We start from the raw sequence: 8,572 nt of genomic DNA, 5'->3' as shown, positions 1-8,572 counted from the left end.
ACTATCACTTTTAGTAGATAATTCTGTTTTCTTTTCTAGTGATGTTTCTTTCAATGCTTGCTTAGTAGGACAAACTACAGCATAGTGTCATTTCTTATGACATCTATAACATGTATGATAGTTTAAATCCTCAGAGTTAGAAGACTTACATTGGCTTGATGGCTCTTCTTTCTTTTGGTTTAAAATCTCCTTGTCTCTTAGAATTAAATCATTGACAACTTTTGATTCCAACAAAGATGTGGAGATCGTGTCTTTCTCAACCTCAGGACCTGTCTTAACATCTTTGGACATATACAAGTGACTCATACCAGTGGGAGATGATTTATAAACAAATTTATCAAGTATAGGACTTACCTTGGCCTTCTCTTGAAAAATCGGTTTGTCTGATTTTTCTTTGTGTCTGGCCAGTGTGTCTTGGCTGACAAGGTTCTTCTTCTCCATGGCCTTTGGGACCTTATAAGGTTGGTATTGATCATAGAAAACCATGGGCCTCTGGTTTGGCCGAATCTGGTATTGGTGGATCAAGCTTCTATGGCCTTCTTTTGGTACAACTTTTCTTGCTTCTTTGGAACCATGAGTTGGATACCTCATTGGGTATATTTCCTGGATTTCAGCACTTGTATACTTTGGTGCAAACTCATATCTCATGAGTTCCTTAAGAGCTCGCCAAGTTTTGATAGTTGGCTCCTTGTAATACCATCTATCATCTTCTTCTTGTACCCACCATTTAAAGGCATCATCTCTAAGTTGATCAATGGCATAAGCAAGCCTTTCTTCCTTCAAGATGTTGTTGTAGTGAAACCATTCATCAAGGTTCCTCTCCCATATTAGATAACCTCTTTTTCCTGAAAATGTAAAAACTTTATCAGCAAAAGAGTTATATTCAAACCGAGAATTAACAACATGATGGTTGTGGGTTTTAGAAGTTGGAGTTTGATGGATCCTTGAAGGATCTGGTGGCTTGGGCTCGACATAGACAGCCTCAGGTGCATCTCCAAAACTTCTGTTTCCTTTATGTGTACGTTGGCTTTGTGCCTTGTTTCTTTTCTCCAGCTGAGCAATCTGGTCTTGTACTCCTTTTATAGCAGCCCGTAGCTGTTTTTGAGAGACTATTAAAGCTTGGCATTGTGCTGCCTCTTCCATTTCTTCCTGCATCCAATCTAAAAGATCAAGTGAAGATATGGCAAGTGTTGGTCGAACAAAATGAATAATGCAAGCTATTTAAAACTAAACCAAGAAAATATGCAATGTTGAACCGAAATGAAATAAATTATGCAAAATGATATAAACTAAAGCTTAAAAATATTTTATTTTTTTCTTTTCTGATGCAATCACGAAATGGACAAGTAGAAATTGTACGAAACAATAACTAGGATGATTTCTTTTGGCTTTTGAATTTATGAATGCAAATGAAAAGGAATCAAATTCAAAACAGAAATTTTTATGGGATTTTCTTTTATGGAAACTAATGAATGCAAACACTTTTTTTTTGGGATTTTCGATTTTTAAATGAATCAAACAAAAAATTTTCTTTTCTTTTTCGTGGCTTTAAAGTATGATGAACAGCAAGAACAAAAATATGCAGAAACAAAACTTGAAACAAAAAGAAATAGTTTTTATGGATTTTCGGTTTATGAATGGAAAAACAAATGCAAGTAAGTATGAGATGCAAGGATAGATATCACCTGAGTCAGGAGCTTAAGCTCTGATACCAAAATGTTGTAGGCACAGGGGGGGGGGGGGGGGGGGGGGGTAACCCACGAATTGGTTGAATGGTGGAACCAAGGTTTAAACCTGAAAACAAAGAGAACCGATTCTTATGAGTTTAGAATTTTTAATGATGCAAACAGAAAAAAATATGAATATGAATCAAAATGATACTATGAATAAAAACAAATAGAAAAAGGATAGATTGATGAATATGGGATCTTTGTTGCTGGATGTGTATCACTCTCAACAAGGATCGATGGATGGAAGATGAATGAAGATTGAACCGGTCTTGCTGGATGTGTATCACTCTCAAGATCGATTGGTGGATGGAAATGGGATGATGGACGCCACAAAGCTCTGTGAAAGGAGTCTTTGATAAGTCTTGATGCTCAAGAGCTGCTTCTCACAATACTCTAAGACTTAGAACAATAGTTTTGAGAAACTAGAAAAACTGTATTTTCATTCATAAAAGTTCAAGGGTTATTTACAAAGACAAACTAATTGAGCTTTATAGGCTCGACTACTGGGACTCTCTAAAAGTCATAAAATGACATAAGGAAATAAATAAAATCGAAATAATAAACTTGGAAGCAAAAGAATTGATGGCTCCATGAAAACTAGCTGTTGGAGGCTTACCTAATTTGACTTAACTGCTTGTCTTAGAGCTTGGTATACACTGGATCGGATTCCTCCTTCAGGTCTGAAAGGTAAAAGTCTGAGTGATTTTGGTTTCCTTCTCTCCTCCCTTTGGCATCCTAATAAAATAAAATAAAAGATTGAGATGATTTCTTGCGGTTTAGAGGGGTAGGAGCGTCTCCTGCGACCCCATTATTCTACTCTAATAGAATGATCACACATTGTTGGAAGCGAGGAGTAGGTACATTAGCGATGACCCCACTATTCGCCTACACTTTGACATGAAAAAAAAAAAAAAAAATCGAAAAGAAGGTGAATAAGATGGACTGCATCAGCATCTTTGTTCATTGGAATTGAGATAAAAAAAGATTCAGAGAAGGGAGATATAGAGTAAAAGAAAACAAAACAAGACTACCTGTTTACTCATACACCTGTTGGGGTAAGACCCCATGTGTCTTGTGATCGATACTCCCAAGGTAAATCATACACATTTATTTATGTTAAGAAATGAGGTTGGTAGAGGGGAATGTCAGACATGATTTGCTAAGATGTTGGCTAGGTGAATTTGGTTGCTAAGCTAGGATATTGTATAATGTGCTTCTGTGATTAGGACTTCTTAGATGTGGATTGCAATATTGTAGAGGTGATGATTCTAAGTTTTAAATCATGTGAGTCCCTGCTGTTTTCAAAACATCTTTCAGAGAGACTGCCCGTCTGTTTTGCTTGAGGACAAGCAAAAGGGTAAGTCTGGGGGAGTTGATAGACCATATATTTTACCCATTTTTAATCATGGTCTATAAGTGTTTTAAAGTTTTTTAAGATACAATTATTATGTTTGGAGTCTATTTAGAGTATTTACAGTATTTAGGAGAAATATGGTGATTTTGGTGTCTTTTGGAGCCTTTGGAGGTGCAGAGTTGCACAGATGCGTGAGATGTTTAGCTATGGATGGAGACCTTCCGACCGTTAGATTGATCCCATATTTGGACACAAGATAGAGCCTTGACTTGGCTTTCCAATGCCACCGGTCTCAGGTAAATCAGCATCCTGTAGCAGAAGTTATACCCGTTTTACTGAAGAGTGGCCAGTCCGCCTCGCGAGAGAAAGCACGTCGATCGAAGCAGCACTCTGCATGTCAATCGATGGAGATCCCAGATCGTGGGCCTTGTATATTTTATGACTGCGTGAAGCCCAGAAGCCACAAATTACCAGAATATCCTTAGACGACCAGAAACCCTATTTATGTTATTTCTAAGCCATTGTTGACGGCTACACTTCTTGACGCTTTTTACACACTTTCTTTGATTCATAGTTTTGTTAGGAGAGAAGGGAGGAACTCCTATCAGAGTCCTCCTGGAACTCCTTTGGTTTAATTGATCTATTTCATTTCAGTTTTTCTATCTATTCATATATGATTTCTGTTTTCATGTCTGAGTAGATCCACCTGTTAGATCCAGGGTTCAGATAGGTTTGTGAGATTAGCCCCAAACTATAGATCTGCCTTGTTGTGATATTCATGATAGATCTATACTTATTGCTTGTTCTAGAGTAATTAACTAGAATATTGATCATAGGATTGCATACACAAGCATCCTTGTTATCCCATCCTGACATCTATCAATCATATTAGGATTGCTAGAGAGGGCTAACCGCCAATTTAGCATCCTAATAGGGCAAATCATCTCGCACATAGGCCTGGCTAGAACCCGTCGATCGATGTCCTCAACTGACTATCGGTCGACGTAGGTAAAGGTGTATCAGTCGATGTCCCAATAGGACCATCGGTCGACACTCTTTCGTGATCAAGATACTAACCGTTGAGACACGAGATCTAGCGAGTTAACCAGTGAAACATGCGACAGCTGATCACTGAGTTAAGCAGTTGAGCTCTAACATATCATGCATGCAACAAATAGGTACCTATAGGAATTATAATCTCCAACACCTGAATAGAAACCCTAGATCTAGCAACCATCCTTCCATCGAACAACCCTTGCCAAGCTAAACAATTGACTTGTTCAACTTGTTTACTGCTTTGTTTATTTAATTGCTATTTTACTGTTTTATAATCTATTAGCCTAGTTTATTATAAATTGTTTAGATCTAATCGGTTCCCTAGCTCCTTGTGGATTCGATTCCTAAGTACTATAACTCGACCTCTTTTGATGAGAGTAACACTCTTTAGGGTAATTTGAGTGATATCACATGGTATTTCAAACTTCTCAGGATCACTCTTCTTCGTCAATGTGATCCTTTGTCTCATCTTCTCTCTGACTTGATGAAACATTCTCCTAAAGTCCTCCTCAGTTACCTTTGTTTCTCTGAAGAACATCCACAACCGGTGTGTGAAGTAAGCTTCATCAAAAGGTTTTTCGATTGGGATTCTGAGGATTCTTTTAGTGAAACCATCCATCTCCTTATCGTTAGCTTCCCTCTTAAGGTTCTTAGGAATTTTATCCTTTCTTTTCCTTAAACTTCTCCCTTCAGTTTCCTGATCTTCTTGAACTGGTTCTGGTGAACTCTTTAAAGGGTTGGGTTTTGGTTCGGGTGGGTTAGCTAAAGGTTTTGGTGGTGGTTTGAGTGCGTTGATATAGTCATTATCGATTGAGGGTAACCGCACTCGGTATGTCAGAGGTGCCTGTCGATCGATGGGAGGTGTGTTGTGACGATCGACGTCGGACTCACTCTGTTCGATTGATGGTTGGCTCAGCCGATCGATCGATTTTATCATAGAAAGGGGAGGGTGGGTGAGGATGCTTAGCTGCAAATTCCTCATGAGTTAGAATTTGAACTGCATTGCATTCAGTCGATTTAGCAGATGACGTTGATAGATGACGTCGATCGATGACTGGAGTTATCCGTCCATCGATCTTTGTCATGGTCTGTCGATCGAGGCGAGTTCATCGACATCGGTCGACACCATTGGGATCCGCCGAGACTCATGGAGCTTTCGATTTCGAAGTCTCCTTCCTCGAGCTTCTCATGTCTCACCACTTACCAGAAATCATCATCTATGATGGCATTTACGTGGTATTTTCCCTTGTCAGCTCCTGCCTCTCTAGCGAAAGCTTCTAGCCTTTTTATAGTTTCGCCAGTCTGAATCACTTGTGTTTCAAGTTTTTTCACCTGAGTCCCTAAGGTCTCGGTTTTGGTGTTCAGATTGTTGTAGGCAGAGTCTATTTTACCGTTGAAATCCACGGTGATTTGTTGTTGTCCCAACAGTACTCGATCAAGCATTTCTTCGATCTTGCTTTCCTGAGTCTGGGGTGGTGGATTCTGGTAGTAGGAGTTCGAGTAGCTTTTGCTGTTGTTGAAGGGTTTTTGAAATTGTGAACTTTGGTTACATCTTTGACCATTTCCAAAGAAGTTTATGTTTCCGCCCTGGTTTCCAAATTTCTGGAATCAGGTACCTCCGATGTAGTTCACATTTTCTTCTCCTTCCGTATCTACTCCTTTCGTATCTACTACTTCTCCTTCAGCTAAACAGACTTGCTTCCTAAGAAGCTCGTGCATCACATCTAACTTAGCTCTTACTTCGTCCATATGTTCCTTCCCGATAGAGGCTACAGACTTCTTCCGTTCAGAGTCAGTGTTTTTGGTGCTGCTGCTGTTAGCAAGGTGTTCGATAAGTCTCACAGCTTCTAACGGATTCTGAGTAGTGAAGTTTCCTTCACTCGCCGTATCAAGAGTCATTTGATACTGTAAGGCGAGACCTCGGAAGAAAATGCTTAGAAGCTGCACTTCGTTAAATCCGTGGTGTGGACAGTCTCGCTGGAAGAACCTAAATCTAATCCACGCATCTTTGAAGGACTCTCCAGCCTTCTGCGAGAATGTGGAAATTTTGTTTCGAAGTTCTTCAGCGCGCGCCTCATCGAAGAAGTTTCGTAAGAAAGCATTCTTGATGTCGGTCCAGGATGTTAAGGATCCTGTGGGTAGCTGCCTAAGCCAGTGCATCGCTTCTCCATTCAGCGTGTATCTGAAGAGCTTGCGCAGCAGGTAATATTCGGGGACTCCTTCCATCCGAATAGCAGCGACAAAATCCTCGAACCGTTCTAGATGGTCCATAGGATGCTTGTGCGGTATCCCAGAGTAGGGTATCTGCGACACGAGAGTGTAGTATTGAGGCTTCAGCTCAAAATTCTGCTTCTGGATCTCCGGAAGTCGAATTGCTGATCTGTTGGAATAGTACTCATCTGGGCGATTGTAGTCGGCCAGTGGTTTTGATTGAGGGTCCTTGTCTACAGGTTGAGCAGCTCCTGTAGTATCAGCATTAGGGATTACAGTCCCCTAAGCGTCTATTTTCAGACATGTTGCATTACGCAGATGACCGTCCAGGTCATACAGGTTTCCGTTCTCGTCCTGTGTTAGAATAATAAAGTTTACCATTTTTGACGACACGGTATCGATCGACGTACGCGGTGTAATATCGATCGTTGTCGAACGATTAGGATCGATCGACGATGAAGGTCTGGTGTCTGTCGACGGTTGGTTGTGCGTATCGATCGACGACAAAGTTATTGCGTCGAGCAATGCAGAACGTTGACCTCTACGGATGGTGCGTTCCAAGTGAGCAGGATCGGCTGAGAACAGAAAGTCTTTCTCCTTGTTGCTTCTAGTACCGCTGGGCATGCACCTGAAAAGACAAGAAAAAGATTATGTTAGAAAGGGGGTAGAGAAAAGAATAAGAATCAATAAAACTAAATCTAATGGCGAGCAAAGCTCCCCGGCAACGGCGCCAAATTTGATACCACTCAAATTACCCTAAGGAGTGTTACTCTCATCAAAAGAGGTTCAGATGCAGTACTTAGGGATCGAATCCACAAGGAGCTAGGGAACAATTAAATGAAATAGCAATAGTAACAAGCGAAGTAAATAGTAAATGTAACTTGATTGGAAATGATATTAGATGCAGGGCCGCTATTCAGGTGTTGGAGATTATAATATCTATAGATGCATATTTGTTGCGTGCATGATATGTTAGAGCTCAACCGCTTAACTCAGTGATCAGCTGTCGCATGTTTCACTGGTTAACAAGCTAGATCTCGTGTCTCAACGGTTAGTATGTTGACAACGAGAGAGTGTCGACCGATGGTCCTATAGGGACGTCGACTGATACACCTTTACCTACGTCGACCGATAGTCAGTTGAGGACATCGATCGACGGGTTCTAGCCAGGCCTATGCGCGAGTATGATATGCCCTATTAAGATACTAAATTGGCGGTTAGCCCTCTCTAGCAGTCCTAATATGATAGATAGATGTCAGGATGGGATAACAAAGGGTGATTGAGTATGCAATCCTATAATCAAGTTCTAGTTTGCAAGGCTAAAACAAGCAATGAATACAACTCTATCATGAATATCACAACAAGGCAGATCTATAGTTTGAGGCTAATCCCACAAACCTATCTGAACCCTGGATCTAATAATTGAACTACTCAGACATAGCAAAGCAATTCATAACAATAAAGAAATAGAAACTCATAGTATAGATGAAAAGAAATGAAAACAAGGAGTTCCAATCACAAGTGATCTTCTCTCCAAAACTCTCTTCTCTCTCTCTCAAAGTAAAACTGTAACAAAAAGCTCTCCTTTTTTGCCGTCAAAACATTTAGGCAGTATATAATCTACTAGGTTAAAAACTCGTCAGGGCATTTTCGTAATTTGGCTTGGCCTTGGGTTTTAAGTCCGCTGGTTCCAAAATGTCGCATGTCCAATGTCTCGACATCGATCGATGGTACTTGTGTACATCGATCGATATTAATCTTCATTTGTCGAGGCATCTCATGGTGTCGATCGACAGCACTGGATGTGCATCGATCGATTGTTCTTCCTCTCGTCGACCTCTACAAGGTCAGCTCGGGTGAAATGTCTTTTAAGCTCCAAAATGCTCCAAAGTCATAGCTTTACTCCGAAATGCACCTGAACCTGAAAACATACCTAGAAGAGTAGAAAACATAGATATATATATATAGTAAAACACCTATATACCATGGATGAAAACGGGTCAAATCCAAGGTATATCAACCAGCACCCAAAAATGTAAAAGACGTGCGAAGTTTTCTCGGACACGCCGGATTTTACAGGAGGTTTATACAAGAGTTTAGCAAGATCGCTAGACCTTTAAATAACCTCTTGTGCAAGGAAGTAAAGTTCGACTTTACTCCAGAATGCATGAAAGGTTTCAATGAATTAAAAAAATCCCTTATAACTGCCCCTGTCAGTCAA

General features: G+C 40.2%; 1 non-coding gene across 1 annotated transcript; it reads left to right on the top strand.

Moving 5' to 3' along the window:
- Nucleotides 1-6,094: 6,094 nt before the first annotated feature.
- Nucleotides 6,095-6,201, top strand: LOC117134478. The gene has a single exon (XR_004458663.1). It is a non-coding gene; the product is annotated as a small nucleolar RNA R71 (small nucleolar RNA).
- Nucleotides 6,202-8,572: the final 2,371 nt, after the last annotated feature.

This window comes from Brassica rapa, chromosome A05 (assembly GCF_000309985.2).
Source record: "Brassica rapa cultivar Chiifu-401-42 chromosome A05, CAAS_Brap_v3.01, whole genome shotgun sequence".
In the NCBI taxonomy this organism is placed as follows: Eukaryota; Viridiplantae; Streptophyta; class Magnoliopsida; order Brassicales; family Brassicaceae; genus Brassica; species Brassica rapa.
Note: the sequence above shows the minus strand (reverse complement) of the source record. Positions and strands in the feature narration are given on the sequence as shown.